Consider the following 27,454-nt stretch of genomic DNA (forward strand, 5'->3'; position numbering starts at 1 on the left):
CAGAATGCAAAAGGATGCAGGGACCCTCTAGCTGCAGAATTACTACCCTGGCAAATTTCATTTTTATAGAAGCGGCACACTTGCATATGCATGTTGCATGTGCCAGGATTTCCTCCTATATAGCTTCAGCATTTCCAGACAGAAAAATACATGGTAATCCTCTGGGTGCAAGCAAGCCGCTCCGTCTACTCGGTACTAGACTAAACTTTTATAGCTGTTTTCCGTTTGGCTGCCTCTGTCCGCTCGGCATCGCAGAGCATCTGACCTTGCACACAGAACTACGGATGTGTGTTCTCTTCAGGCAACATGCTTGTTAATATGCCTCACAATGGTGGTGGGAGAATGGGTGAGGAGAGACCGTGAGCATTATGCTTTTCAGGACCAGGCTTTTGTTATTTTACACCCACTGTTCCTCATTAGCTTTCAGTTCTGACTATTAAAATGGGTCATTTTACTGCTTCATTCCTCAATTAATACTATTGAAAATTATGGGCTGCCTATTTTAAAACAAGGCAGAAAGAGAATATTATAATACCAGTGGGAAACCCTCAGAGGCACTACAGCTCTGCTAATTTCACTCTGCAGGAGTCAAGCACATAACCTAGCTATGTAATGCCTGTTCTTATATTCTGCCAAAAGGAAAAGGGGAGGGAGCAGCCAAACTGTTCCACAGAATAAGAGTGGGAGAAGACTGATCGTTCCCTATCCCCAACAAAAGCACAGAAACTAATGTATCCTAACAAAGTTTTTCTGCAGTCTATAAAGCAACTCATGCTTTTTCACACACACCCAACCACCTTATCAATCTGGAGAAATGCCTGCAAACTAACGTATACAACACATATCATGATATCACCTGAAAACAATGTTCACCCCATAATGTACAGAAGGCTCCGCCGCTTCATGCCATGCAAACAGCTGCACAGCCTCCACACTCCCAGGCCAAACACAGGCCTACAACTACAAGTCACAATGGCCCTCCCCTTCTCCTTACCAGCTTAGCTCCTGTGTGAGCAACTTTGGCCACAACGAGCAGGGAAGAAAGGCATCAGGAAGCCTGCTGTCCATTTAGCTATTACTCCACGTGTTTTAGCCTTGAAGAGTCCAAGAAGCCTCTCCCATTTTTTTCCCTAGAGCAGGAAAGTGTACCAAGTGCTCCAGTAACCATGCTCAAGATCTTGTAGGAATCATTCTACCACTGAGCCTTGTCTCAGTGGTAGAAGGCATGTTTTGCATGCAGAGGGTCCCAAATTCAATCCCCAGAATCTCTAAACAAGGCTAGATAGATCCAGACTCGCCTCTGCAGCCCCAAGACTGGGAGGAAGACTGGGGTTACTAACTCAAAACAAAATGAGCTGGTCTGATATAATAATTTATTATTTATTTAATTTATATTCTGCATTACTAACCCCGTAGGACTCTCTAAAAGGATTACAAGAAGAATACGTATTATAATAATATGATACAAATGGGTTGCAATAATACAACATAACCGAAGCTTCTAGTCAATAATTATTGCATTTCCTTTGAGTGAGGCTGTTTTCCAAAAGGGTCTGGGAAAGTTTAGCACATCAACAACCTGCTCCGTATTATGCACAATACACACTCTCCTTCACATCCACGTTTTTGCCCTCCGATTCAGTTTCCTGCTACCTTCTGCAACCCAGTTACAAAAAGGAGATGCTAAGTAATCCAAATCCCCCAACTGTAGCACCACTAAAGAGGAGTGATGAAAGCTTTTTACACACATGTGTATGCCACTTTCAGTTCGAGTGCAAAGGAGGAAACCTAATATTCCCACCCTTATTGTTTTGAATTACAGCTCCTATAATTTCTGACCGCTGGCTATGATAGATGGGTTTATGAGAATTATACTCCAAAACATCTGAATGACACCAGCTGCCCATCTGATCCCATGAGCGATTTTCAGGATTTCTTTAGATCTGAACCCAGCAGTCCCAAAGCAAATGGGAAAACAGGTATGGAATAAGCATCCTTTTATATGCAAGACTGCTGCTGAGCATATTCAGGGCAAAAAAAAGCATGGTGCATTCTAGCAAACAATCACCAACTAAAAGATTTATCATATTTATTTCTTAAAGTAAAGTATGCATATGATTTGTGTGCTTATATGAGTTTTTGTAATTTTTATTCTGATTTTGTATTTTATTTACACTTTTACTATGTCATTTTTGTTGCACATTAAGTGTGCTATCATAATTACTGTAGTTATGTAGTATTTTAAGTAGTTGCTTTACTGTATTTTATGATCAGCACTTAGGAATAAAGTGCTACATAAACCAATATTATTAACTGTTATTACTTATATACTGCTTGATATCATATGATCTGGAAGAGCAGTTTACTCAAGAAATACATACACTATAAAAGCCAGCATAAAATAATGCATTCAAAACATTGCAGAACCAGTAAAATAGAGCAGTGTAACTACACATCAGGGAAAGCCCAAGTAAGAAGAGAATTCACCACAGTTCTGACTCTTGGACCACACGATATGCCAGAGGTCAGAAGCTACTACAAACCAGCCCACTTATATGCCATTACATGACCACATGGTCTCTGTTGCAGGATGATCAAAACAATCCCCTCTGAAGGTCTCAAAGGTCAATTTGGTTACACAAAGGAAACAAGCCAGTGCTTCCTTATTGCCCCATTACACTTTAAACAAATAGAGTGATTTTTTTCAAATTAGAATATATGGCACAGCTTACAAAGATGCAGGAAAATCAGTTTTGCACCAATGTCATTTCTGCATCCCAAGTATAACATTCTGATTTCTCTTGTGCTCATCAGAAAGGAAGAATGGTGCCAAATATGCCATATCCTTTACACTACTGCCAAAAACAAGCAAGGTTTAGTCCAGCAATGAAAAACACGAATGAATGAATGATTTTGCACCTTTATTCTTCCTGGCAAAATACAACCTGCCACTGTCATGTCATGACACACACCACAGAGTGCTCAGAACCCTTTGGGCTTCCCTGGGTGGCCCACTCTGCACAGTGTAACCAATGAGCCTTATAATCAAAACAGGTGAGGTACGTAAGGAACCATTTTGCTTCATATTCAACATGCAGCCTGGAAGCTGTGCTGGTTATACAGACCTAAGACGAAAGGGAAAAGAGGGAAATGTGGGGAAAGCTACTCATTAAGACATAATTGCTACAAAGCACAGAAAGAGGGAATTAAAAGACCTTTTTAAAGGGCGGAGTAACTTTTTAGTTAAGAACAGATTTCCATGCAAAGCTGTAAATGTTGCTAAACTGAAACCAAGCCCAGCGTTATGGGTTAAATGAGAGGAAGACAGGAAAGCACAGAGCTCCAAATACAAGCATCTCACATTTGCCTCACTCTGGGAGGCACAATAGCAGTGACAGCCCTCATTTGTATGGTGCAGAATTAGTCCCCATGTAAGAACAAGGCAGAAATAATTTCCACTTGTATATGAAGTCAGGACTTGGCATTGCTCCCAAATGTGGGGAAAATGTTAGGCACAGAGTGGAAAACAAAAACAAGTGGCCATGTGAAGAGGATTCACAGTGCCATCGCAGAAAGCTGGACTGACTCCATGTTCACAAACTTGGCAGAGCAGGAAGCGTGGGCCTTACTGCATCAAGAATGAAAGCCAAGTGGATCTGAGGCGAATGAGCAGGCTGCTCTGATGTGCATGTAGGCCCAACCGGCCGCCACTGGAGAGGCAGCAGGCAATCTGGTATCATTTCCAGTCCTACATAACCACCCCACACATACACAGACACACATACACACATACACACATCTCTCTAAAAGTAATCTTAAACTCTCAAGTATTCTCCCCCGCAGGGCAGAAAAAGATTCAGAAACAGGAAGGCAACCAGGAAAGGGAAGGAATCCATGCCTTTACACCATATTTGCCTCCCAATGATATCCCTGATACTTCCACTTATCACCATTTCTCAACACCAGATAATCAGGCCTGCTGTTGACAATGTGTATCTACAGGTTCATTAGCCATCCATCACTGGGAGGTTTGTTCATTATGCAGGATGGAGTAATGGTTGGCATCTTCTTTATCAGTCTTTGGCTGCAGCCGTCTTCAAAAAAAAAGTTGGAGATGACAGGAAGACCTTGGTGGGATTCCTGGATGCTGAAAGATGCTGCCTTTCCCACACCGGAAGACAAAATGCACTTAGTAAGGCAGCCACTTCTGTGCAGCAGCTCCATCAACGAGGCTAACAGCTTCTTTGGCAAAAGTAACAGCTGAGGTCAACCACAATGCATGTGCATACTCATGTTTGTGTTACACACACACACACACACACACACACACACACACAGGCTACAACTGCAAGATACTCTGGCCAACCTGGCAAACCTTTGGTACTCTATCAATCGGCCATGATATGCTTTAATGGCCACATGTAGGTTCAGCTTTTGGTTTTGTTTTGTTTTTGCTTTTGCTTTTTAATGGAAAGTGGATGAGAGCCCAGCTGAGTCATAACCATCCAAGAAACAATTAATTGCAGCACTAACCTGAGCACATGCACACATCTAAAAATCTATCCTGCTAAGGTTGCTCGTACACACTTTCACAAAGCCGCCCCACTTTCATGTTAGTGACTCTGGCCCAAGCAGTGACACTCTGGACGTGAAGTGGGCTTTCAGACATCCTCATATTCCCATTACCAATTCCTGCTTTGCTTCCATCCTCACACATTGCTCAGGGCTCCCCAGCTTGTCCAGCTCAATGCAGCTTTTTCTCCTTTGCTCCAGAACTCTTTGCACAGTTTCATTGCCCTTTCCTGGGGAGCAGAGAAAAGAGTATGTCCTTTGTCTGCTGGTTCAGCCCCTGGCATCTCCTGAGTTGGAACATACTCTTGACTGAAACTTTGGAGAAACAGCAGCATTCAATGTATCCAGCACAGAACTAAATGGATCAATGGCTAGATTTGAGTCTTGTAGGACATCATGATATCAGAGTGCCTTGCACAAGGGCAGGTGAGGACTTTAAAGTAATTGAAGCTTACTCCATTCTGTCCAGAAAGCGGCTTTGTACAGGCAGGCTTCCAAGCCTACAGAGAAAAATTACGTGGCCAAAACAACAAGCCAAAGAACATTCATACTGCCTCACCAAGAAGAGAAAGAAAAACATGACAATGAGCTGTTACACCCATAAAGAAGTGAAATTTGGGTGTAGCTAAATGTTAAACAGACTTTGGCATAATTATCAGATTATTCCTGTTGTTCCTTCGCATCCCTAGCAACATAATTTTCTTCACAAAAGTATACAGCGAGCAGAAGGACACGTTAATAAAGTTTTTTTTTTCAATTAAAGGACAGTGTATCCTCCAAAATATATAATTAAGCAAAATATATAATTAAGTCCATTGAGTGTATCATCCCTAGCCAACATGATCACATCTGGAAATGTATGGCTACAATACAGAGTGGGTAGTAGGGTAAATGTTATGCACAAATGCAAGTACTGTACATGGAACACCTTCTAATTTGGTTCCTGGTGCCTCCCATTCAGAAACCGACAGACCAAGGCTTGCTCAGCTTCAGCAAGGTGCTTTATCATGTGCCCTCAGGCAGTGCAGGTGAGGGTCATACACCCATGGCCTGTGTTTCCAATAAGTAATGGTATTGCAGACACCAAAGCGGACTCAACCTCCAAATGCTTTGGAGTACAACTCCTGACCATTGCTAGCTGGTGCTGATAGGTGTTGTCAATCTAAACATCCGGCAGCCACAGGGCTGCATTATACCAGCCATAGACTTTGAATATATTCAAGAATGAAGCCTTTTCTTTGGTGCTTTGTATACTTGCAACGAAACATCCTAAATTACCTCTAATTTTATCTACCCATGGAACTGTCTATGTTCAAACATCTTTACCCTCTGACTGCCTCCACAGAGTTTCCTAGCATGTCTGTTAGTCAAATACACAACTGGCGCAGCAAGGTTAGAGCACAAGGCCCCAAGCTTAGTACCAAACAGAATACAAGCACTTATATAAATAATATATACAGCCCAGTGCATTTAAAAAAATACATTCATTTAGGTTACAGAACTTCAGGAAGGCAATCAAGCTCAAGGGCAGACAAATAACCAAGGGTTCAGATACCACGATGCCTCAGTTTACACAAAATGAAAGGAACTTTTAAACCATGAACTGCTGGGATGGGTGAATTGTGTGACCCATTTGGACGTCAATCAACAATCCAGGTATGGCCTGCCCCTGGGTTGTATGGTGACATGCAAACCTTGAAATTTTGGGAGTTAAATAATCCAGAGTTAATCCAACAACAAACCAGGGGCAACTGTCAGGTTAACTCTAGGTAGCTTAACCCCTAAACAACTCAGAGTTTTCTGGGTTTCTACAGAAACAACTGAAAAACAGGGAATTGCTGGGTTGTTGATTAAAACTGGAAATGGTTCACATGCTCTGCACATCCCTGTCAGTCCCTCAGTTAAATGACCCATGAATTGCCATTGCAGCATGCAAACTGGGTTGATATTCTAGCACAGCTCGACTCCACTGCAGTTCTATCTAGTCACCATATACTTAATATGTATGTCAAGCATGCAATATGAGCTGACCCAAATTAAGAAGGCAGGATATGAAGTAGGCGACTGTCATGTTAACTGTAGCACATGCAGTAGGGATGGCAGAAGGGAGGGAAGAAGCAATCATGGATGAAAGTTAAATTCTCCATCCAGAAGGAAAGAACTAAAGCAAGCCATGATAAGAGCTAAGAGGAAGATGTAGATGTGTACCTTAAGATCAGGTACAATACAAATACATGTGCACAAGCAAACACACTTTGAACATTTGCTGCCATTCGCTGCTCCACTGTAGGCATCCTGATCTCTCTGCTTAACTAGTCGAAGAATACACACATCCTATATTAGCAACAGGTGGGTCAAAGTAAGTCCAGTGCAATACACTGGGATCCCTCTTGCTCTGACTCAGCAAGAAATCATGTACTGGGATCCAGTACTGCCTCTCTGCTTCCATGCAACAGAAAGCTAGCAGTCAAAAGAGTGCTTCCAGCCTGGGACAGATCAGTACAGCTTTTTTCAGCTATCTGCCCCGTTTCTAGAAGTTTCTACTGGCTTTGGGTTGCTTTCTGAAGTCCTAGCAGTTGGTTCTTCTGCTGCACAGGCAGGTTTCAATACCAACCTTTGAATCTTCCTGTGTTTAACTAAATTAGATTTTAAAATTCACATTTTAAAATAAAAATTTAAACCTACTTTTAGCATTAGATTCACCAGTAATTCTGATCCAGCATCACCAGTGTGATATTCTGTCCCAGAGCTAGGCCTTGACAGCAGTTTGCTAGGCAGAGGCAAAGAGAGCTATTCTCCCATTCACAGCTTTAATAAATAATCAGGATGAATGTGCACTGGAATCGGAAAATGCACAAACTATTAAGAAAGCGTAATAACAGTTCTGACTTGGGGAAAATTGGAAAATGGGGGTAAGGGGCTGCAAGAGAGGAGACAGGTCTGCCCATGTTTGCCACAGTCTTTCCAAAGGTGGGCTCTCATGAGAACACCCATGTTCATGTAATACAGCAGCAGGGTGCTCACCAGCACCCTGTTAGCCAGAAACTAGCAGGTCAGCTAAGGAACAGATCAGGAATTCTGCATTAAAAGTGTACATCACATGGCTATCAGGAAAATTGCACACGATCACACATAGGTTCTCTCAGCCCTCACCATCTTCTACCAGCACTGCTGGGGTCATTCAAAACTTGCAACACTAATTAATGCCTGAAAGGGCTTTAAAGGGCAAACAGCACTCACTATAGAAGTGCTAGGAAGCTGCACACCTATCATTCAAAGCTTGTGGAGGGCTGTTGCCTTTCTTGTTATACATTACATTCTATCTCTTGGTAAACACTGTTTTCCTGGTATACAGAATTTCTTAAAATATCCAAAAATATAGGCTTCCTGCCTATGTTGACTTAGATCAAAATGCAAAACTTGGCATTTCTACTGAGCTTGACTTTCCAGCTATCCAAATGCAACTGTATTGGATAACTTTTACTTATAAAAGAACATACCTGAAACACAGTGCAGTCCTATGCGTGTTTCATTAGAAATAAGTTCCACTGAGTCCAATGGGCCTTCCTCCCGAGTAAGTTGGCAGAGTCGCAGTCTTAAGTGGACTAAACATGCATCAGATTATCCTGCTAATGGATCAGTAACATTACGCTGGTTCTTCATTTCCATTCATGCAGGGAAGTAAATTTTACTTTTTCACACCAGATAAGCTGGTCATTCATAGTGTCTGCCCGTTTTGCAACTAATCCCATAGACTAGAAATGATAGGTTACTAGCTATGTTACTAACTGAACTTAGCCGGGGTAATTGTGTATTGCCGGTGCTTTTTCAGTTACACTGAAACTGAAATCTGTTACAGCATTTTAAATATTTCTACTTTGGTCAGGTATTATTTTGGTTTTTATTTTTATTTTAAGGTGTGGTTTTACATGTTTTTGTATTTAATCAAGTTGCATATGACTTGTAAAATGCCCACAGTGCTATGACTATGAATTAATGTATTCAATGAATTAATGAAATATGTATTTATATTATTTATATATTACACTTTTATACCACTCAATAGCTAAACTCCCTGAGCACTAGATCGTATTTTACTCTTTTAAATGTTTGCACTACATTTTATATATTAATGGAGGTATGGGATTTGAGGTTTTTTTAATTGTCTGTAATCTTCCCATAGAATGTAAGTAGCAAATATGTATTTCAGATATCAGTTACCATTCAGAAAGGTCCACCATCCATATGACACTAAAAAAGTGAAGCTTAAAAATATCTATATATGGGAACACAAGCCACACATGGATGTGATGTAATGAAACATATCAAGAGTTACACAAATTTTGTTCAGGAAAAACTGCACACTCAGCCAATTCAGAGAAATTAAAGTTCTACATTATTCAAACATCCTCCTTTTTACCATGAAAGTTAAAAATAAATGATATTTAATCAAAAATAACATAGACACATGAGTAAAATAAAGATAAGTTTAGTTATAAGATTGTACATTATATCATGACTTTAAGTTTCTATTATTTATAAATACATTCCAGTGTTCATTGAATTTGTTGAACAAGTCCCCTCCTTTGGTATATTTATTCTATGAGGGGGTAGGTTTGGTCTAAGTAGCCACTGCACAGATATGCTCAAATGTATTAAATACTGGAGACAATATCAAAGATTTCCAAAAAGACACAATAGTTTGCCCCATTGCAACAATTAAGCAAGTTACTAAGAGCATAAACAAGTTCTAAGCCTGTCCATTCAAATCTAAGCTTGAATGTGTGATGATGTGGGAGAAGAACTTGGGCTAGAAGACAGTCAAGAAAGTCTTGAAGGGGAAGAGATAACTTCTAGATAGAATCCCATGGATGACAAGAATCCACAGACTGCTGTGGATGTAGGGAGCAAATAGCAAATGTCCTGTCCTTGACAGCCCTGCTCAGCTTTTGTAAACTCAAGACTGGGGTTTACTGTACATAATCCATCCATTTCATACTTGGTCTTACTCCTCTTTGACTTTCCCTAACATCAACTACCAGACACTCAAGTTCCTTAACAGGGCTGACAGGAAGTAGAAAAGATGATACTGATACGAAACAAGCTTATCTGTAGCTAAAGATGTAAACTTGCCAGGGGGGTATGGTTTTTTCCAGAGCGTTTCAGAAAGAAACATATATTGGGGGTGGTGGGGGAGTGAAAAATAAGCAATACTTGGTTTGTTAGTAAACTGAGTCCATTTTGCATGTAAGCTCTCACCAGCCTGAGGCCACATGGCCAATGGCTGACTGCCAGATATACTGAGGGCTGAAGCCCAAACACTTGCTGAGGTTTGGAGCCCAAATACTGGGAAAGTGCCTCTTTAAGAACTTAAAGCACCCTTTTAGGAGCCTCAAGTTATACTACATATAACTTGGTTTGCTCATAGGATTCTCAGTATATTTATCAACTTTTTAAACTAACATCAGTTAGTAAATTTATAATGTCTAAAAATTTATAAATGTTGCCTATACTTTTAAATTTAACACACCAAATATGATATTTTTATGAGCAAACCAAGATATACATATTTTAGCTTCATATTTAATGTCTGACTAGTCTCTGAAACTTCTGAAGCATCTTAGAAGCCGGGAAAAGGCAAGAGGCAGAGGAAGACAGATATATAGTATCTATTCTACTTGTAAGGAAATTTAGGGAAATTCCAATACCTGCCTTTCTTTTTCTTTTTCTTTTTCTTTTGGTGAAGCTCAGGAAAATCTGAATATTTTTTAAATTTTATTTATGAGATCTATTTTATTCACTCTGTAACCAATTCCTGTCAGTGTTGTTTTCTCAATCTGAAAGGAGGTCTCTGGTGGTAACATCAACTCAATGCCTATGCCATAGGGACCTGGCTGCTGAGTTTCTTCTAGGTAGAGAGAGTTATTTAAGTGGCAACACTTAAAAGATTTTATAGCTGAGGCAGCATTCCCTAGGGGTAAGGTCTAGTTGAGAAGTTTATTAAGAACTATGGCAATGAGGTTTAGAAACCCAGCCCTCAAAGTTATGTTTTTAAATAAGAAAGTAAATAGGATAACCCACATGCCATTCTGTTGCATCTAGTAACAAACTGGAACACTGCTACACAATCTAAGCCCAGAAATAAGGATTCTGTAGAACAATGTCCAAAGTGTCAAGGATGCACCTTTTCCTCCATAATACATCAGAACTATATTATAGTCATGTATTATATTATCACTATTATTTATTTAATCTCTATGCTTCCTAACAACCTAAGCTCTTTGGTGGTTCAGAACAAATCTTGGGTAACTCAGTATAACTTGGGGCATCCTTAAATGTTGATCAGTATTAGATTATTTTAATAAGAAATGGAAGAAATAACTATTCTGAAAAATCTTAGAGAGAGGATTAATCTTTGCCAAGCCTTCACATCTCAGGACTATCGGCAAGCCAAGCTATGTTGGTAATTACATCAAGAACATCAAGACCTGATGCTCATGGGCATTTCTAGTTCCAGAAATAAGGAATGGCTCACAGTGGGCCAGTCTACACAACACATCATGGTTCATTTAACCCAGGATGTGCTGTGGAACAAGCTATGTGCATGTGGCTGCCATTATGAATATGCAACTTTGAGTTGCAGCATGTTGTCCAAATCTGGCCAATGAAGATTATTCAAGGGTTAAACAACTTTCACATAACCTTACAAGAAACCAAGGGTTATGCAAGAATTATTTAACTCTTGAATAATCTATAATGGCCAGTTTCAGAGGACACATCACAAACCAATTCCTGTTCATAATCAGGTACTCGGCATGCACCAGGGCTCACTGTGGGCTAAACCAAGTAAATAGCTTACTAATCAAATGGCTGTTGCAGCCAGATGGCCTGTTTAAACTACATCATTCCTGTCTTGTCTCCTTGCAGAGTTCTGGAATCATCTATACCTTCCACATTGTCCCAAACATGTTTTAAAGTGAGCATGCATTGCTCCATAGGCTATTCATGAAGCCACTGGATGAACACAATGATGGAGTGCCACACAAAAACAAAACAAGAAAATCTGTCAAAAATTGGAAAGGTTCCCTTCATATTTGAAACATTTTTCTGAACTACTTGCTCTCAGGAATTCTTCTGCCTAATTAATCTTCTGGGTGGGGGGGATGGGAAGGGAAATCGTATTTGTAAGGAGTTGAAAATGTTCTACCTCCTGAGAAAAGGCAACAGTTGAAACAACCTGTGGTGCAACAGTGCAGCTTGCCAATTAAAACACAGGAGAATCTTATTAGATTTGTTTGCAAGGAGTACCTATCAAATAGGTCCTTTAGAGGTATTCTGAGAGGCTTTCTGCCATAAACGATTTACCTTTCTCAATGGCAAAGTTCACTCAAGGCACAGACTTAGCACTTGTTTGGTAAACAAAAGAGGAGATAGGAAAGGCTGGAGTCCACCAAGTTTCCCAAAATACGTTATGGTTCATACTGTGTTTGGTCTTGTTTTCATCATGCATCTCAACAAAACACAATAAATGTGACTATTTTGCACTTATTGAAATTGACAGCAATGATACAGATGCATATACTTTGGCTTAAATATTGCAAAATCAGAAAGCAATCAAATCGTGATGTCAAGTGTCAACATGCCGAGCGAGCACAGACAAGCAGACAGTGTGGGTGTCGAAGAGGAGTACACTACGCAGACTGAGACATCAGACTCCACAAGAAGTCTGGATTCTGCACTCTTAAGCTGAAAGCTTCTGTGTGAACATGAGCAATATAATCAAGCTTAGATGGAGTCCAGTCTATCAGTCTTGGGATATTACTATTACCATTTCATTGAGTTTGAAACTCTGCATGGAAACCATAAACTTAACCCACCGACTGAATAGTGCACATGAACAAAAAAACAAAAAACTTGGGTATGACTTAAGAGCCACCTCACATATTACTTTCTCCCATTTTCTGTCTTTTTAAAAAAACTCATGCAAGCTATCTTCATTTTGCCTAATCACCATCTTAGCTTCCTTTGTGAGAGAGAAGAATGGGCTATAAATGCAATGTAACAACAACCAAGTATGAGTTAAGAGGACAAGGATTTTACCCAAGGCATCTTTTGCAGTGGCTTTGCAAATGATCTTCTAGTAAATAAATGGCTGTGTGGCTGAAATGAATGAGCCTCAAGCTCACTTAAAACACAGCCAATCCAGCCTTAAGAGTACTAATCAAAGGAAAAAGTATAAGCAAAACACACACTATCCAATGTCATTGTCCATGAACAGTTCCAAATAACACATTTCAGTAGCTATGAATCCAAAGTAAATAAACAGGTGAGAAAACTATTGCAGATTTATAGCAGTATCATTGGTTGAACTGTCTAATATAACTTAAATATAAATGCTGTGTATGCATGTTTGCAACATTATAGCAAGCTACCTAATAATATGTTTGCGAAACAACAGACTAATAACTTTCTAGCCATTTTCCTTTGTAAGAAATCATCTCATTTCAGCCTAGGTTCTCTCCAAGAAAGTTTTTCAAGTCACAAAAATTATATATAGTATTCATGTGTGAGAATATTCCAAGCTACAATTTAGAAATGTATATTTTCATTTATCCTACTAAAAATACTGTCTGCTGATGTCTGTTCTTTTTGGAGAGTAATATACCAATCAGGCATGTCTGCTGGATGTCACATAAGATTTTGGATTCTTATGTCAGATCAAACTCTGCAGCAAAACACAAAGGTGATAGATAGCAGGGTGTCACAATCATTCTTACGGGCACTGGTATGACTTCACGAATATTAAACAAACTGGTGATTACGGTGCATTTGATTGGCCAAAAGTACATATCAACTCTGGTTCTGCAATGAAATTACCATCTTATTCTGTTATTACTAAGATCACATACTGAATCAGCACTCGAGAGTTTGTTGGAGGACTTGAAACTGGCTTTATAATATACACCCACAAGCATTAAGATGCATGTACCTTGTTGCATGGGGAAACTATCTCCAAGGCCTTGTGTCAAGCACACCAGAGGCAGCTCCTCTGAACAGTAGACAGACCACAGGTGGGGATGGATGACTACAGGTGGGGATGCATGTGTAATCCCCCCCTCCCCCGCAAATAAAATCAAAATTCCTCTAAATAAAATACACTAGCTGTCAGGAAGAAAGACTGTAGTTTAGCCTTTTCCCAGTGGTTTTCTATTGGGGAATTTTTTGACTATAGGAATATTCATCATGTGAGAACACACCTACAATTAATATATCCTTGTGTTAAGACAGAGGTTTACCATTTCAGGTAGAAATAGACCTAAGTCTCACTGTTAACATTCTGTACTTCTGTTCATTGTGTATTAAAAATACCCATGTCCAAAACACTAAAGGTTTGTTTTATGGCAAGAGAATTGCTTGCTCAGAGCAATATATCTTTTTTATGATCCTAGAGAAAGAGCATCCTAGAAACTGGGCCAATACAGTGGGTAAACAATGAAGAAGGTTAGGCAAATCTTTCAAAGAAGCTCATTTTGGCTTCAAAACAGATGAATCTTTGAAATATCGTTGCTTTCCCTAAAATCTCAACAAAGACCTCCAGTCAGTAATTGTGCTTACAGAGAGAAAAGTAAGTCACCAAGAACAGGAAACTGTTACTAATGCACGCTCTAATTCACACAGCCGTGCCCTCTGCCCACAACAGCCAAGGGTTAAGAGTTCAGACCCAAGAAAGTATCTTTATTTCTGCTTTGTCTGGGAAGAAAGCACTAAGAGCTTTGCACTAAGACAGAGGTTAAAGAGAAAAATTAAAATGGCTTTTTAGAACCACAAGCACCCACATCGCCATCCAAGCGAGAAGGCGCTAACAGATAAAACATCCACATCTTGTGAAGGTATTGAAGACCATTTGAACTATAAAGTATGAATGCATAAAGCAATGACTGGCCACTAGGTTGGGGCAGAACAACTGGTTAGTAGAGCCCTGGCAAATGATTCAGTGGTCTACTGAGCTTCCCTAACCCAGGAAACTCACATCATGGGTTTCATTGATTTGTAAATCAATGTATTTTTTGTATTGTTATATTTAATGGTAATTTATTATGTACTATTGTATTTCAATGTATTTTATCATGTTGTAAGCCGCCCCAAGGTTTCGGCAAGGGGCGGCATAGAAATGTTATAATAATAATAAAAATAATAATGGAAGCAGGGATGATGGAAGCTGTAGTCCAACACAGCTACAAGGTATCTGTCTGAGGAAAGCTGGCACAAGCGTCTGTAGAGACAAGGACTAGTTTAATTACCAAGTAACAGCCGTATTCACACAAAAGCACAAACCATGGCAGGAATGACTCGTCATCGTGTGAATTCAGCAAGGATGGTGAAGTGTGGCACGTTAGGTTACCCTGAAACCCCACGGAGAATCAACTCTTTGTTACAAGGTTTCCACCCATCAAGCACTGCTTATTGTTATGTGTGAATCCAGTTACAATGTTTTTCTGTGGTTTCCGTGTTTCTGCCGTCAAATAAGGTGGAAAGAACAGATGTGGCAGCAGCAAATGCCCCAGCCCCCATTTTTCCACTGTCCTGTCCTGCCTAGCAACTGTGGAGGCAGCAACAGCCATGCTCTGATCGGCTGACTTGCACTGCTTTTTCCCTGCCTCCCAGATGCCCAGCTGCAGCTCCAGAGTATTGATGGCAGTTGGTCATCCAGCAGCAGGGACTGCAAAAGTAGCCAGACCTGGCACTCCAGTCCGGTCCCCTGCCCTCTGCTGGTGCAGCACTTTGAAATGGCTGTATGCTTGTCTACTCAGGGAGCCCCTGCTCTCCTCTTGCGAAGGCACACAGCATCACCATCAGGGCAACTGCCGTGAGAAGCCCAGGTCTCCCACTCTCTTCACTGTCCTCCCCACCACTCCTTTCTTGTCCCTGACATTCCCATGGCTGTCAACAAGCCACCCTGCTAATGCAGCTGTGGTCAAACGCATTCCTTGTAGCCAGCAAGAAAATTTTCCGAGGCAAATGGCCACATGTGCTCCCACGGGACACTTGTTCCAACAGGATGCACTCCCTCTGCCCCTAGCATTGTCCGCACATTCACATGCCCCCCCCATGTCCCCGGCATCGTGTGGAAGTCCTGCACACTGGGTGTACGGAACATTATTATTATTATTATTATTATTATTATTATTATTATTATTAACATTTCTATGCCGCCCCTTGCCGAAGCCTCGGGGCGGCTTACAACACATAAGATACATTGAAATACAGAAGAACATAATAAATTACCAATAAATACAAAAATACAAAAAATACACTGAGATACAATAATATAAAATTAAAATTAACAGTATAAAATAAGTAAATAAAGAATATAGGATGAGGAAAGAGAAGGAAGAAGAAGCATACACATGTGCAGTGAGGGAGGGGATGGGGGATGGAGGAGGGGGTGCTTGCATGCTGGCACAGCGTGAGGTGCAGAGCTGTGGGGAACGTTCCTGCATAGCTCCTCCAGAGCAACAGCGCTACTCTGGTGAGTAGGCAGTTGCTTCAGAGCAGCAGAAGAAACAACCAAAAAAAAGAGCCAGGAGGAATGTGTGGGCCAATGGGGGAGAGGCAGCAGGGGCGGGCAGGAGTGGTGCATGCTGGGATTAATTTTCAGCAGCAGGGGTGATGGGATACTTTCCACCATTTGGAGAGAATATAGAGACATACGGAAACAACTCATGAGCAGCTACTTCACAAATGTGTGAATACAGGACACAAGATAGGAAAGGCAACTTTGTGGTATTTCTTACTGCAACGTGTGAACAGCTCCAACTTCTAGAAAAGAACTACTTTTCTCACTCAACAGGAAATCCAGGCAACAATTATTGCACATCTTACCTCTCTTGAAATATCTCTCTGCAACCTCACTTATAAAACATTCTATGAATTAAATTCATTCAATTAACTGAAATAATGACATCCTCGACAGAATAGCACCTGCCACACATGGCTACCATCCATGGAAAGAGGAAGGAAGTGCACTCAAGTTTAAACATACAACAGTCACTTTATTCCCCACCCTCCTTAAAAAAATAAATTTTGTAACCTTTCAAGCTAAATTTAGAAGATGTCTCATTAAGCCTGGGTACCTTACACTTCATCAGAATACACAGCAGACCTTTGAACTCAGTTCACCTTCGTGGCTATCATACTTTTATTCACTAGTTACCACATGTCAATATTTTAAAAGTCCTTCTCACTTTCACTGAGATACGAGATTTTGTAATCAAGAGAAAAATAATGACCCAGCTTCCAAAGGGTCATTGCATGCACAAACCCTCTATCACTTTCCAAATCAACCTGCAATCTGGGGTAATAGTTTGATGTAGAAACCTAGACACTTTGGAGCATTCCTGGATTAAACAACCCAAAGTTAACCTAGGATTAGTTCTTACTTAACTTTAGCTTGCCAATGATGCAAAGCAGCTCACCATTAGAGGCAAACGGGCAAATGTCTTCCTTCCAATATATATAAGCTAAGTGGCATCTCAAATGGATCGAGAATGTATCACAAGCAATGGGATGCATATATGTCCCCTCCAATTCAACTGTATAATATAAGCCAGTCATATACGTAGTTCTATACATGAAAGACATTCCGTGTTTGTTTCTGCCCTCAATAATATTTATCTTATATATGATTCATATTGCCTTGAATTTTTCAGGGGTGGGAAGAAAACAGTGCAATAGATCTTTATTTAGTGTCACTGAGCTTTAACTTTCATCCACATATGAATTTATTTTGCTTGGCTTTTTATCTTAAAAGGGAAAAAATCCATCCAGGTCCCACCTGGCAATTACACTGTGCTTATAATAATGCCCTTTTAATGCTAATACCTGCAGCAATAGCAGGCTTGACCATGTAGGTGTCACATATTTACCACTCAGCAAAGTTAGGGCATGTTTTAGCTGATATAGCAGGCAATTTTCTTTTAAAGTTGAAAGACAAGTCTACAAATAATACAGTAATATGTGAAATGTGGTGTGATGAATCCGTCCCGCTTCATATTTCATCCAGTATCTCTCAACTGGTGTGTTCAGCTGGCTGGTGAAGAGGGCAAACAGCTGAAGGCCAGGTCTGTTCAAAGCGCACTGTTCTGTGTATTTTCCCATGGTGTCGCATAGAGCTCTGCATTCTTTTGTCTCCAGTGACAAGCCTTTCCTCTTGTGTATGGTTCTTTTAGATGCTTCCTAGGAAAAATAATTGTAGCCCACCTTTGGGTGCCATGCATGCAACAGGGATCGATTCTCTGCCGTTACTATTCAGTCATCGATATGACTGGGTAGTAACAGAAAATAAAAATAGGGAATGTGGTAACTATGTGTACGTTTGCACTTAGCTTTCCAAACTAGCAGGACAGATTCTTATACAACCTTCAATAGTACACTATTTGATTTCTGTGTAAGTTAGACTACAACTTCAGTTAGGATTCAACCAGCAAACACTGTTCCTTTACTGCTTTTTCCCATGCTGATGCCATATGTGCTGCGTTCTCTCACCATTCTGCTTGAAGTAACCAAGAAGGGTTGTCTAGGACTGGCATTCCTCTGCAGTGGTGACAGACTTCAGGAACTCCATCTTGAAGTTTGTTGCACCCTCTCCTTCCTGACCCTCAAGTGATAGGCAAGGCTTGTAATGTGCCAGAGACCATCTGGAGCTCTGAGTATGGAAGCAATATTGCTTTTTCTGCTGCCTTTATGAAATCAAGCAGTAGCATTGGATGGGGCTTTTAAGCCCACTGAATCCAACCCCTTCTCAAATGCTTTCTGCCTGACTCTTTTAATAGATTGTATTTCACATTAATACTCTTAGATGTCTTAGGGACTTTTGGCACAACTGGAAAAACAAAACATTTAAGAAATAATGAAACATCACCTCAACCTTTTGTAATTTTTAAAGGGTTATGGAAGATATTTCTTATTCTTTCTTATGGTAAGGGCAAACTATTCTTCTCAGTAACATAGGACACCATGAAGTGATTTAGCCCAATGACTCTCCAAGGTTTTGGGCAAGGGATTTCCCTACCTGGCAACCCCAGGGATTGAACGTGAGCCCCCCTGCATGCTAACCATGTGCCCTACCCCTGAACCACCAGCCCTCCTGTTCCAGTCCAGGAAAAGGTAGGCACTTACTCAGAACTGCTAATTTTTCCTCTCAGCCACCATTTCACCCAGCTATTGAATAAAATTACCTGAAGGAGCGCTTACATCCATATATGCCCACCCGCCCCTTGAGATCTGCGGGAGAGGCCCTTCTCCGGGAACCCTCCGTGAAAGAAATTAGGAGGGTAGGTACTCGGAGGAGGGCTTTCTCTGCGGTGGCGTCCAATCTATGGAATGCGCTCCCCAGAGAGGTCCGCCTGGCGCCGTCGTTATTTGTTTTTCGGCGCCAGGCGAAGACCTTTTTATTTAAGCATCATTTTAACTGTTAATATTATTTGCTTATTTTATCTGGCCAGGGCGACTTATTTTATATTCCTATTTTATATTTTTATATTGTTATTTTTTGTATTTGAACTTTATGTTGTGAGCCGCCCCGAGGCTTCGGCAAATGGGGCGGCATAGAAATGTTTTAATAAATAAATAAATAAATAAATAAAATTATTCAGTCTGAACACCACTGTGCACACACACACAAACATATGATGGACACAGCATGGTTAGGACATGTGCTAGCTATTAGGATGAAGCAGTGAGGTGAAATCCTTAGCAAACATTGTTTTTACCTGGTGGTGACTGACAAAACCACTAGGTAAACATCACACAAGAAGACAGCTCAAGCTAAACCCAGTTAACCAGCTTATATGGATTTAACTAATGCATTGACATTTATTTTGACAGAGCAAGATAATCTTAAATCAAGAATACTGTCTTCACTGGACTGCAGAGGACAGCTAGTCAGGAATACACATTTGAAGAATTCCATACTCTAGCTCTGTTGTTTTAATGGTGCAATCCAATGTACAGTTAGACCAAAAAAAGAGAGACTTACAACTGCCATCATGCTCCAGCCAGCACTTAGCAGCTGACCTCTCACTTCATCCTCCTTGCCTTCTGTGCTCTGAACTCCAGCTGAACTTCCACTAAAGTGTGGGTCAGGAAAGAGACTATACTAACACCCTACTGCCTAAGTAGTTCAGCCCAAACTCTATAATGCAGATGAAAAGGTAGCCATCACAATGCAACCATTCCTTAGATGCAATAAAATGCAATACTGAACTCCACTAGGAATACGTGTGAAGTCTTCTAGGAAGGTCAAAAAGCACCCACTTATTTGGGAGAACTACCACTCAATAAACTGCATTTTAAGCCTTAGTAGGCAAAACTAAATTAACGCTGCCAAAACACCATACTAGCAAGTGAAATCAGACTCATTAATTTCTGAAGATTGCCAAGAAACATTGATTGGAAACATACAATGGGTGCAACAGCTTACCTAGACCTATTTGGCTTTATGTTGGCTGATTCCTTCCCCCTTCAGTGCTGAGGGAAAATTTAAAGCTAAAGATCTCATACAAAGCTTTATTATGGAAATAGTTTCCACAGTGAAGAGTCAAGTGTAGTCAAGAGGCAGGACCATGACTTTAATTCTAGTCTTCATTCGCACGCTGAATCCTTATTAATGAAAGATGTGAGAACACAGCCACCGTTTTACTGTGGACTTCTTGAAGTTATAAAAAGTTATATTGCCAACTCTGTAAAAAGTTATATTGTTAACTTAGTAGCATTAAAGTTTTGGCACAGCAGTTGAAAGAAGTGTTTCTGGGCTGAGAAAAGCATCTTGTTTATTCAGCTGAATAGAGTATGACTTTAAAGGAAAAATTGACTATAAGAGTAAATCAGAGGTGGGTAGAAAACCGAAAAAGAACCATGGGAGGACATGTTCTTTCCTAGACTCCATGGTTTGGACACTAAGAACAAGCCCTGTACTTAGACTCATCTCCTTGTCCTCCACTCACATGCCCAGCTGAATGAACAACCCCTGGTTGATCAGGCTGGTAATACATCATTACATCCAAAGCAGCAAACTAGGTTCTGCCCATGGCAGCCTTCCCCAACTTGGTGGCTCCCAGATGTGCTTGGACTGTAACTCACAGAATACCTGACCATTAACCATGCAGGGACTGATGAGAGCTGAAGTTCAAAGCATTTGAATGACACCAGTTTGGGGGAAAGTGAGGCATGAAATTCTACCCCAAGTCTGTTGAAATTAAAAGTACCACCTTAATTTCTGAATTTTTCACTCAGTAACATTAGTACTCAACCAGCCCTAAAATGCTCCTAGGATCAGATAGACTGGCCCATGGCCTTCAAATCAGAACTGCAACTGCTACTTATCCTTATCACTTAGAGAACTTTACATTCTGCTGCATATGTCAAGGAGACATCAAAGTAAGCTTTAAAGGACATCACAGGCAGGCAATCATAACCTGGGCTATATCTTGGATTAGGGCTGAATCAGACATAACACATGGTTTAACATTAGAAAAATTAGCATAAACCAGCCTCAGCCCTGCGCACACCCCTCCCCTCTACTGGGACAGTAGCAAAGAGTTTGGAGGTTTTCACTACAGTTTTGATTAACCTCTGTTTGCTTTGTTGTATGAACCCAGACAAATTAAGGTTAATCTTAACTGTGGTTAGTGAAAATAATCCAACTTGAAAAAAATTAATGAAGCTAGCTTGCTTCAACTAACTACAGACAGACTTAAGAACTGTTTTGGGTTCCAATCTCCTTTCAGTTGTGCCAAAGAAAGACGCACGCACAACTGGCTTGCTGAGATTTGTTCTCACAACTCTACATATGGTTTAGCATTGCAAGCAAATGTAGCTATTATAAAATAATTTATGAAATGGCACCAGTCACAAAGCATGTTGCAAGGAAAGCCAAGTCAACTAATGTATCCCATAATTCAAAACATGGCAAATTAGTTATAGGTGAAAATAACTGCATTATTTCATGGCAACTGCATCATAATGCTGCAGGCATAACATGGCAACTCCTTCTATAGAAACAACTTGTCATCTTACTTCGTGGATATAAAACAGTAAAATTTACTGCATACAAAAGCTCCCCCAAAAGGTAATGCAATGACTTCACAATAAGTTGCTTTGCAGTGAAACAGACCAAGAGGTAAAAATATCCTTTCTCTGCTGAAGTGGCTTCAAAATGCAGGTTTCTACCCTTAAACAAGATGAATTTTGACTTTGCTACTCATCAAAATGGAAAGTCCATAATGACATTACCATGATTTTCTTATTTGTTTCAGTACAAACGGGAACTTACACTCAAATGCTCCCCTGCCCCAGTGGCCTGGAAAAATCGTAAGCTGATCAAGAGCATGGGTCCTCAAACTATGGCCCAGGGGCTGGATCTGGCCCACCATGCCCATTTATCCGGCCCGCCATGCCCATTTGGACCAGCCATGTGTGCATCCGCGCACGGGCCCGCCACCTCCCACCTCACCCCGTGCATGTCTTTTTTTAAAAAATTTTTTGCATCTCCAAGCGAGCAAGCCCCTGCCTCGTGTGCCTGCTTCAAGGTGTGTGCCTGCCTGCGATTCGCTGTGTGCCCCACACCCTTACGCACCTCCTCCCCAGACCCTTACGCACCTCCTCCCCAGCCCTCGCACACCTCCAGCACCACCTTTCCAGTCCGCGCCCAGCACCGGCACCTTTCCACTGGCCTCTAGTGGAAACAAGTTTGAGGACCCCTGATCTAGAGGTTGGTGGATAATATTGTAATCTTGTACATGTCCATTAGAAGCACATCCCATTGAGTTCATTAGGGTCTTCTCCCAGGTAATTGAGAATAGAAGAATAGAAACTAAGTTTAGTTTTTTCTCCAGCTTCAAAGCATTTTTTTCATCCAAGGTGGGTGTAAGATAGACAGAAAGAACAAATTTGTAAAATACAAGCAGCTTAAGAACTTTTAAAACACTGCCTCAACATGTTGCTCTTGGGTGCAAAAAAGCACTGTAATGGTTGAAGTAGGTAAAGTAGGTGATCAAATCTATTTGGCAGAAACAGAAGAAGAAGAGCAAACGTATTCGGTTTGAGATAGCCTCTACAAGTTCAGTAGCAGCAAACAGCTGACTATTCTCACACAAAACTAATATTTACAATCTTTTTTTAACAGTGCTTTCTCCTCTGCACTGGCCAAGGAGTAGAGGAGTGTTGTGCTTCTCATGTTTCAGGCAACAAATGAATTCCTGTTCAATGGTCAGTTTAGTTACTCTTGTGAAAACAGTTCTGCCCAACCACCCCCATCCTTATTCAGACTTTGCTCTAAGGCTCTGAACATTAAGACAGGGAACATAATCTATAGCAGGTTATAATGGATATTTTGCAATTCCTATCCAATTTTCCCAAGCTTTAAACATTCTGTTTTTGCAAACAAGTACATAAATAGTGAATTCTTGAAACAAATTCAATTGCCTTTCCACAAGTATTATGAGATCCTTTTGCTGGTAATCAAATATTTTCCAAGCACAATATTTGCAGAATCCTGAGGCAGTTCTTTTTCTTCACTGTTACAAATAATTTAGTATTTATATATGCATATCAGCCCTGGACCTGGTTTGCACATAACAAGCACCCACCATTGAGTAAATTTGCCCATGGGGTTTCTTATCATGGCAGCCGCTGCCATTTTCATGCTGTGGTTGTGCCATGTCCTAGCTTGATATTTCATGCAAACCCAGCAAGGTTGAGTTGTTGGCGTGGCTAATAACGCAATAACCCATTCTCACTGATTTCACGTGTAATGGCAAGCTACAGTGCATTCTCACCACAGCTCAAATACTCAAAATGGCACCTGCCACCACAAAAAGAACTACACAGGGAAAGTCACCCACAGTGGTGTCTTCTTAGGCACGGAACAGACGTCTGTCTCCTTCTTTTACCAGGTGCTTTTTCTTTGAGGCACTGCAATGCTAGTCTTAGATCCTGTGCTGATTCTTGATTTTTTTTCCTATGGCCCTCAAGCATTCAGTTCAAACAAGAAAGTAATGAAATCGAAACTACTTAAATTAAGATGCAGAGAATTCTTAGAATACAGCAATTATGCGTTCCACAGCTATTGCTTAGCATGGGTTTTGTGCACGGCTACAGGCAAACTGGATGAAGCAAAACAGCTTTCCAAAGAATTCCATGAATACTCTGAAAACAAGGATGGCTAAACAAGGAGTGCTTTCCTCAAAGACAGAGCAGGCCAACCAAATAACTAAGACATATTATACACACACGTATGTGTATATGATTTAGTTTCAGTATGATCTTACTGAAACATGTGTCTTTAATTATTTTCCCACATTTTTCAAGCCCAACAATGATCTCAGGAAGGCAGGATGCCTGCAGTTTCAATCTTCTTAAGAAAATGGCATTTCAGAATACATGAACAAAGTCTTCTTTCTAAAAAGGAATCTTTATAATGGCTGCCAAATATGGCTGCCTAAATGACAGGCACACATTTCTAAGACTTGTATTTTTATAACTGCTGGAGATTGGGAGAGGGAGTCAAAGGAATGCGAGACCACCAAATGTGCAAATCCCGATTTCTTTGAAATAATACACAGAAATAGAGGCCAAATCCCACCTTCTGGTCTTGCTGACTATATCCAGCTCTTCATACTCATTCCCTTAGCACCCTAGACTAACACAGAGACAACAAGCTCAGCAACAACTTGGTTTTCATGAGATGTATTGTGGTGACAGAGACAAGAACATTTATTCCTCAGTATTCACCTAAGCAAACCCTTGGTTTTATATTCATGCAACATACCAGAGTTGCTAAATTCTGCTGTAGCTGCCCATCCCACCATATGGTACCATAAGCTAAATTGTTCATATCTTACCACCACCCAAGAAAATAGGTTGCTTCATTCACTCCTCTACAGAACAAACCAATCTTGTTCCTAAAAAGAGAATCTAGTAGCTAGTTGCTCACATCTTTCTCCCACACTTACAAATTAAAGCCCCCCCCCCCAAAAAAAACCCAACAGTGCTACTGACAAGCAGAAGCTACTCCTAAAATAGGAAGAACAAATCTAGCTACCATGTATTTGAATCATGACACAACTACTTAGCAACTTTAAGGAGAGGGGGGGGAATCATATGGCATATTATCAGGTTATATTTTTAGAAGCAAACGAACAACTGCCAAATACTGCACCCGTGTACTTTAGATCTATCTGCACACCAGATGTGGAGTTAAGAAATTCTCTAAACAATACCAGCCACAACCACCACCACTGCTCCACTCCAAGATGTTACTGCTCTTTACCATGCACAATTGAACCAAACCTGAGTTTTCTTTCTCTTTCTTTAACGAGCCATTAAAGTTTCTCCCCTTCTAGATTCTGTGAAGTTCTGGAATTGATCAAAATATGAAGGAACAGAATAAGAAGTAGACTGTGTAAAACAATGGGTAATTAACATTATGTTCTCATTTGTGCAGTGCTGCATGTATACTATTTATTATTAACATTTATATGCTGCCTTATTTAGTAAAAAGAAAAGCCATCAAGGTGATATACAAACACTTAAAGCAATAAAACCTTAAAACAGTACATTAAAAACAGTAAGCCTTAAAATATTAGAACTACACAATTTAGGGCACAATTCCAAGCATGTTTAGACTCAAATAAGTCCTATGGCTTTCAGCACCTCGGTCACAATGCCTGGTCCACCAGTTCTGTCCCTCTGACCTAACAGGGGCCTCCCACAGGCTTTTAGAATCTCAAGGACTGACTCCTACAGCATGTTCTAAATGGTGCTACCCTTGAAGCCATTCAGAAAACTGTAGCTAATACAAGATGCTACAGCTCACTGTGGTTTCATAGGTGTAGGAAAACAAAAAAGCATGTTTAGCATCTGCGAGGTCAGCTAACACTGGCAGCCAAGCTTGGTCTGCCTCATTCAACTGTTGTGTTGGAATTGGCATACCTCAGAAAGCCTCTCTCCACTTGCTTGTGCTCTTCCTATTCTCAGCCGCTGTCAAGGAAAGCATTTCAGGAAAGCAATCATTTCGGGTAGGCGGTAGAACTAACACCGGGCAGCACACAGTGTCTGCGTGTCTCTAACATTGTGGAATACCTCTTCCCACCGGTACATTTTTGTTCATCCCTGAGTTAAGGCAGATCTGTTGGCAAAGTTCTCAGAATAAGCAAAGTGGACTGTCTGGAAAGAATTTCACTGAGAACCCTACACCACAGTCATTGTTGTTCTACAGATGCAGCATGTGTAGCATGTTGTTGCAAGCCCTTGGACACATTTGGCATTTTGAAAAAGATCACTCAGCACCACCCCTAATTAAGTGTTGGAAAGGGTGGGGGTCAATCACAGAAACATTGAGAGTGCTTTCTCTGGCATCTCTTCCTCTATTTTCTTCCTACAGCTTTTTATTTCTATTCTTCCCTCCTAGGTGATATTTTCTTTGTCTTACTCACCTTTCTTTCCCTTTTTCCTTCTTTTTCTTTCTCTGTTTCTTCTCATCTTCCGTTCCTGTCTCTGATTTCTTCTTCACTTCCTTTTAGCTCCTCTTCCTCCCCCTATTCTGGTTTGTCCCCGATTTCCCATTCTCTCACACAGTTATGGAATCCCCCTCCCAGAAGAGGATTGGTTGGTACCTACATTGGTGACTTTAGGAGTCAGGTAAACAACTTCAAAGTAAAAATCCTAGGTTTAATTTTTTTTTTTTTTTTTTTTTTGGTAGCTCCTTGCATCACTGCATACTTTTGCATATTATTCTATTTATTTAATTGTATTTGTTGCACCAATACAGAGGTTTTAATATTCCAGAATACACAATTTAAGAGTCGGATATCATGTTTTATTATGTTAGTGAGTGATCCTATGTTCCCTAGACAGTGTCTGGGGATCCCAGATCCAAGGTCACAGACAATGCTCCAACTTCAGAGCTGGGAATCAGAGGCCCAACACCCATCCCTCACAGCAGGTATGGCCAGAACAGCCCAGTGGTTCAAGGGGTGGACAGGCAAGGAAGGAGACTGCAGATGCCAAGTTATGAGCAGTCCTGTGCCTTTTCCAGCCTCTTTCCTTCCCTTCTGAGACATTTCAGCACACCAGAAAATGCATGGTGTTGGGATGGGCAGGGGAGGATCAGCTCCGCCACTCCTCTTACTCTGCACTGGACAACCGTAAGCCTCCAAGTCTGACGACTTACAGCGATTACCACAAGGTGTGCCCTTACTGTATTTCATGGCTTTGCTTTGCGAACAAGCCCAGAAAGCTTGGCCAGTACAGAAGTGTAATAAATAAGTGTGTGTTACATGGAGAGTAGTAATACATCATGTGAGCCTCTATCTGCAACACAGGTGATGCAGATATACCAGTTCAGCCAGAAATAGGGCTCTATCACAACATCTGAAACAGAACCACTGCAGCATATGCTCTAATAAGATTACCCATTTTTAAGAAAGCAGCCAACCGTGACAGAACTGAGGGGCTGGAATGGGGATAAGGGAGAATATTGGCTAAGCATCTGCCTTCCATTTTATTGATAGCACATTCACCTCCTGCCCTTCATTCAAGCCATTCACAGCAGACGTAAGGTTACCCAATTTTACCGTCACAATGATGCCAAGGGAGGCTTTAACAAGACACAGTAAATGGGCCAAGGCCGTTCTGCAAGGTCACCCAGGTCTGATGTTTCATGCACAATAGCACCAAGTTAGCTGTTAGTGATTCCATTATTAAGACAGAGCTCGCTGTAAAACAAGATATGCTTTTAAAATAGGGAAGGGGAGAAGTAAACATGTTTCGAGTTTGCAACTGAGCAGTTCTAGCCTGAGGGTTCAACAACTACAACAAGCAA

The 27,454-nt window shown here is 40.8% G+C and overlaps 1 protein-coding gene across 14 annotated transcripts in view; it reads right to left on the reverse strand.

Moving 5' to 3' along the window:
- The window catches only part of FMNL2 (formin like 2), a 279,853-nt gene that overhangs the window by 174,480 nt on the left and 77,919 nt on the right, over positions 1-27,454 (reverse strand). The window contains exon 1 of one of the 14 annotated variants that reach the window (XM_044418184.1): positions 24,474-24,513. The exons of the other annotated variants lie outside the window; for them this stretch is intronic. The gene's annotated coding sequence lies outside the window, so the exon portion shown is untranslated. Of the gene's footprint in view, positions 1-24,473; positions 24,514-27,454 lie in introns of those variants that run through there. 14 annotated transcript variants of the gene reach the window in all.

This window comes from Varanus komodoensis, unplaced genomic scaffold, assembly GCF_004798865.1.
Source record: "Varanus komodoensis strain SLA01 unplaced genomic scaffold, ASM479886v1 scaffold9, whole genome shotgun sequence".
In the NCBI taxonomy this organism is placed as follows: Eukaryota; Metazoa; Chordata; class Lepidosauria; order Squamata; family Varanidae; genus Varanus; species Varanus komodoensis.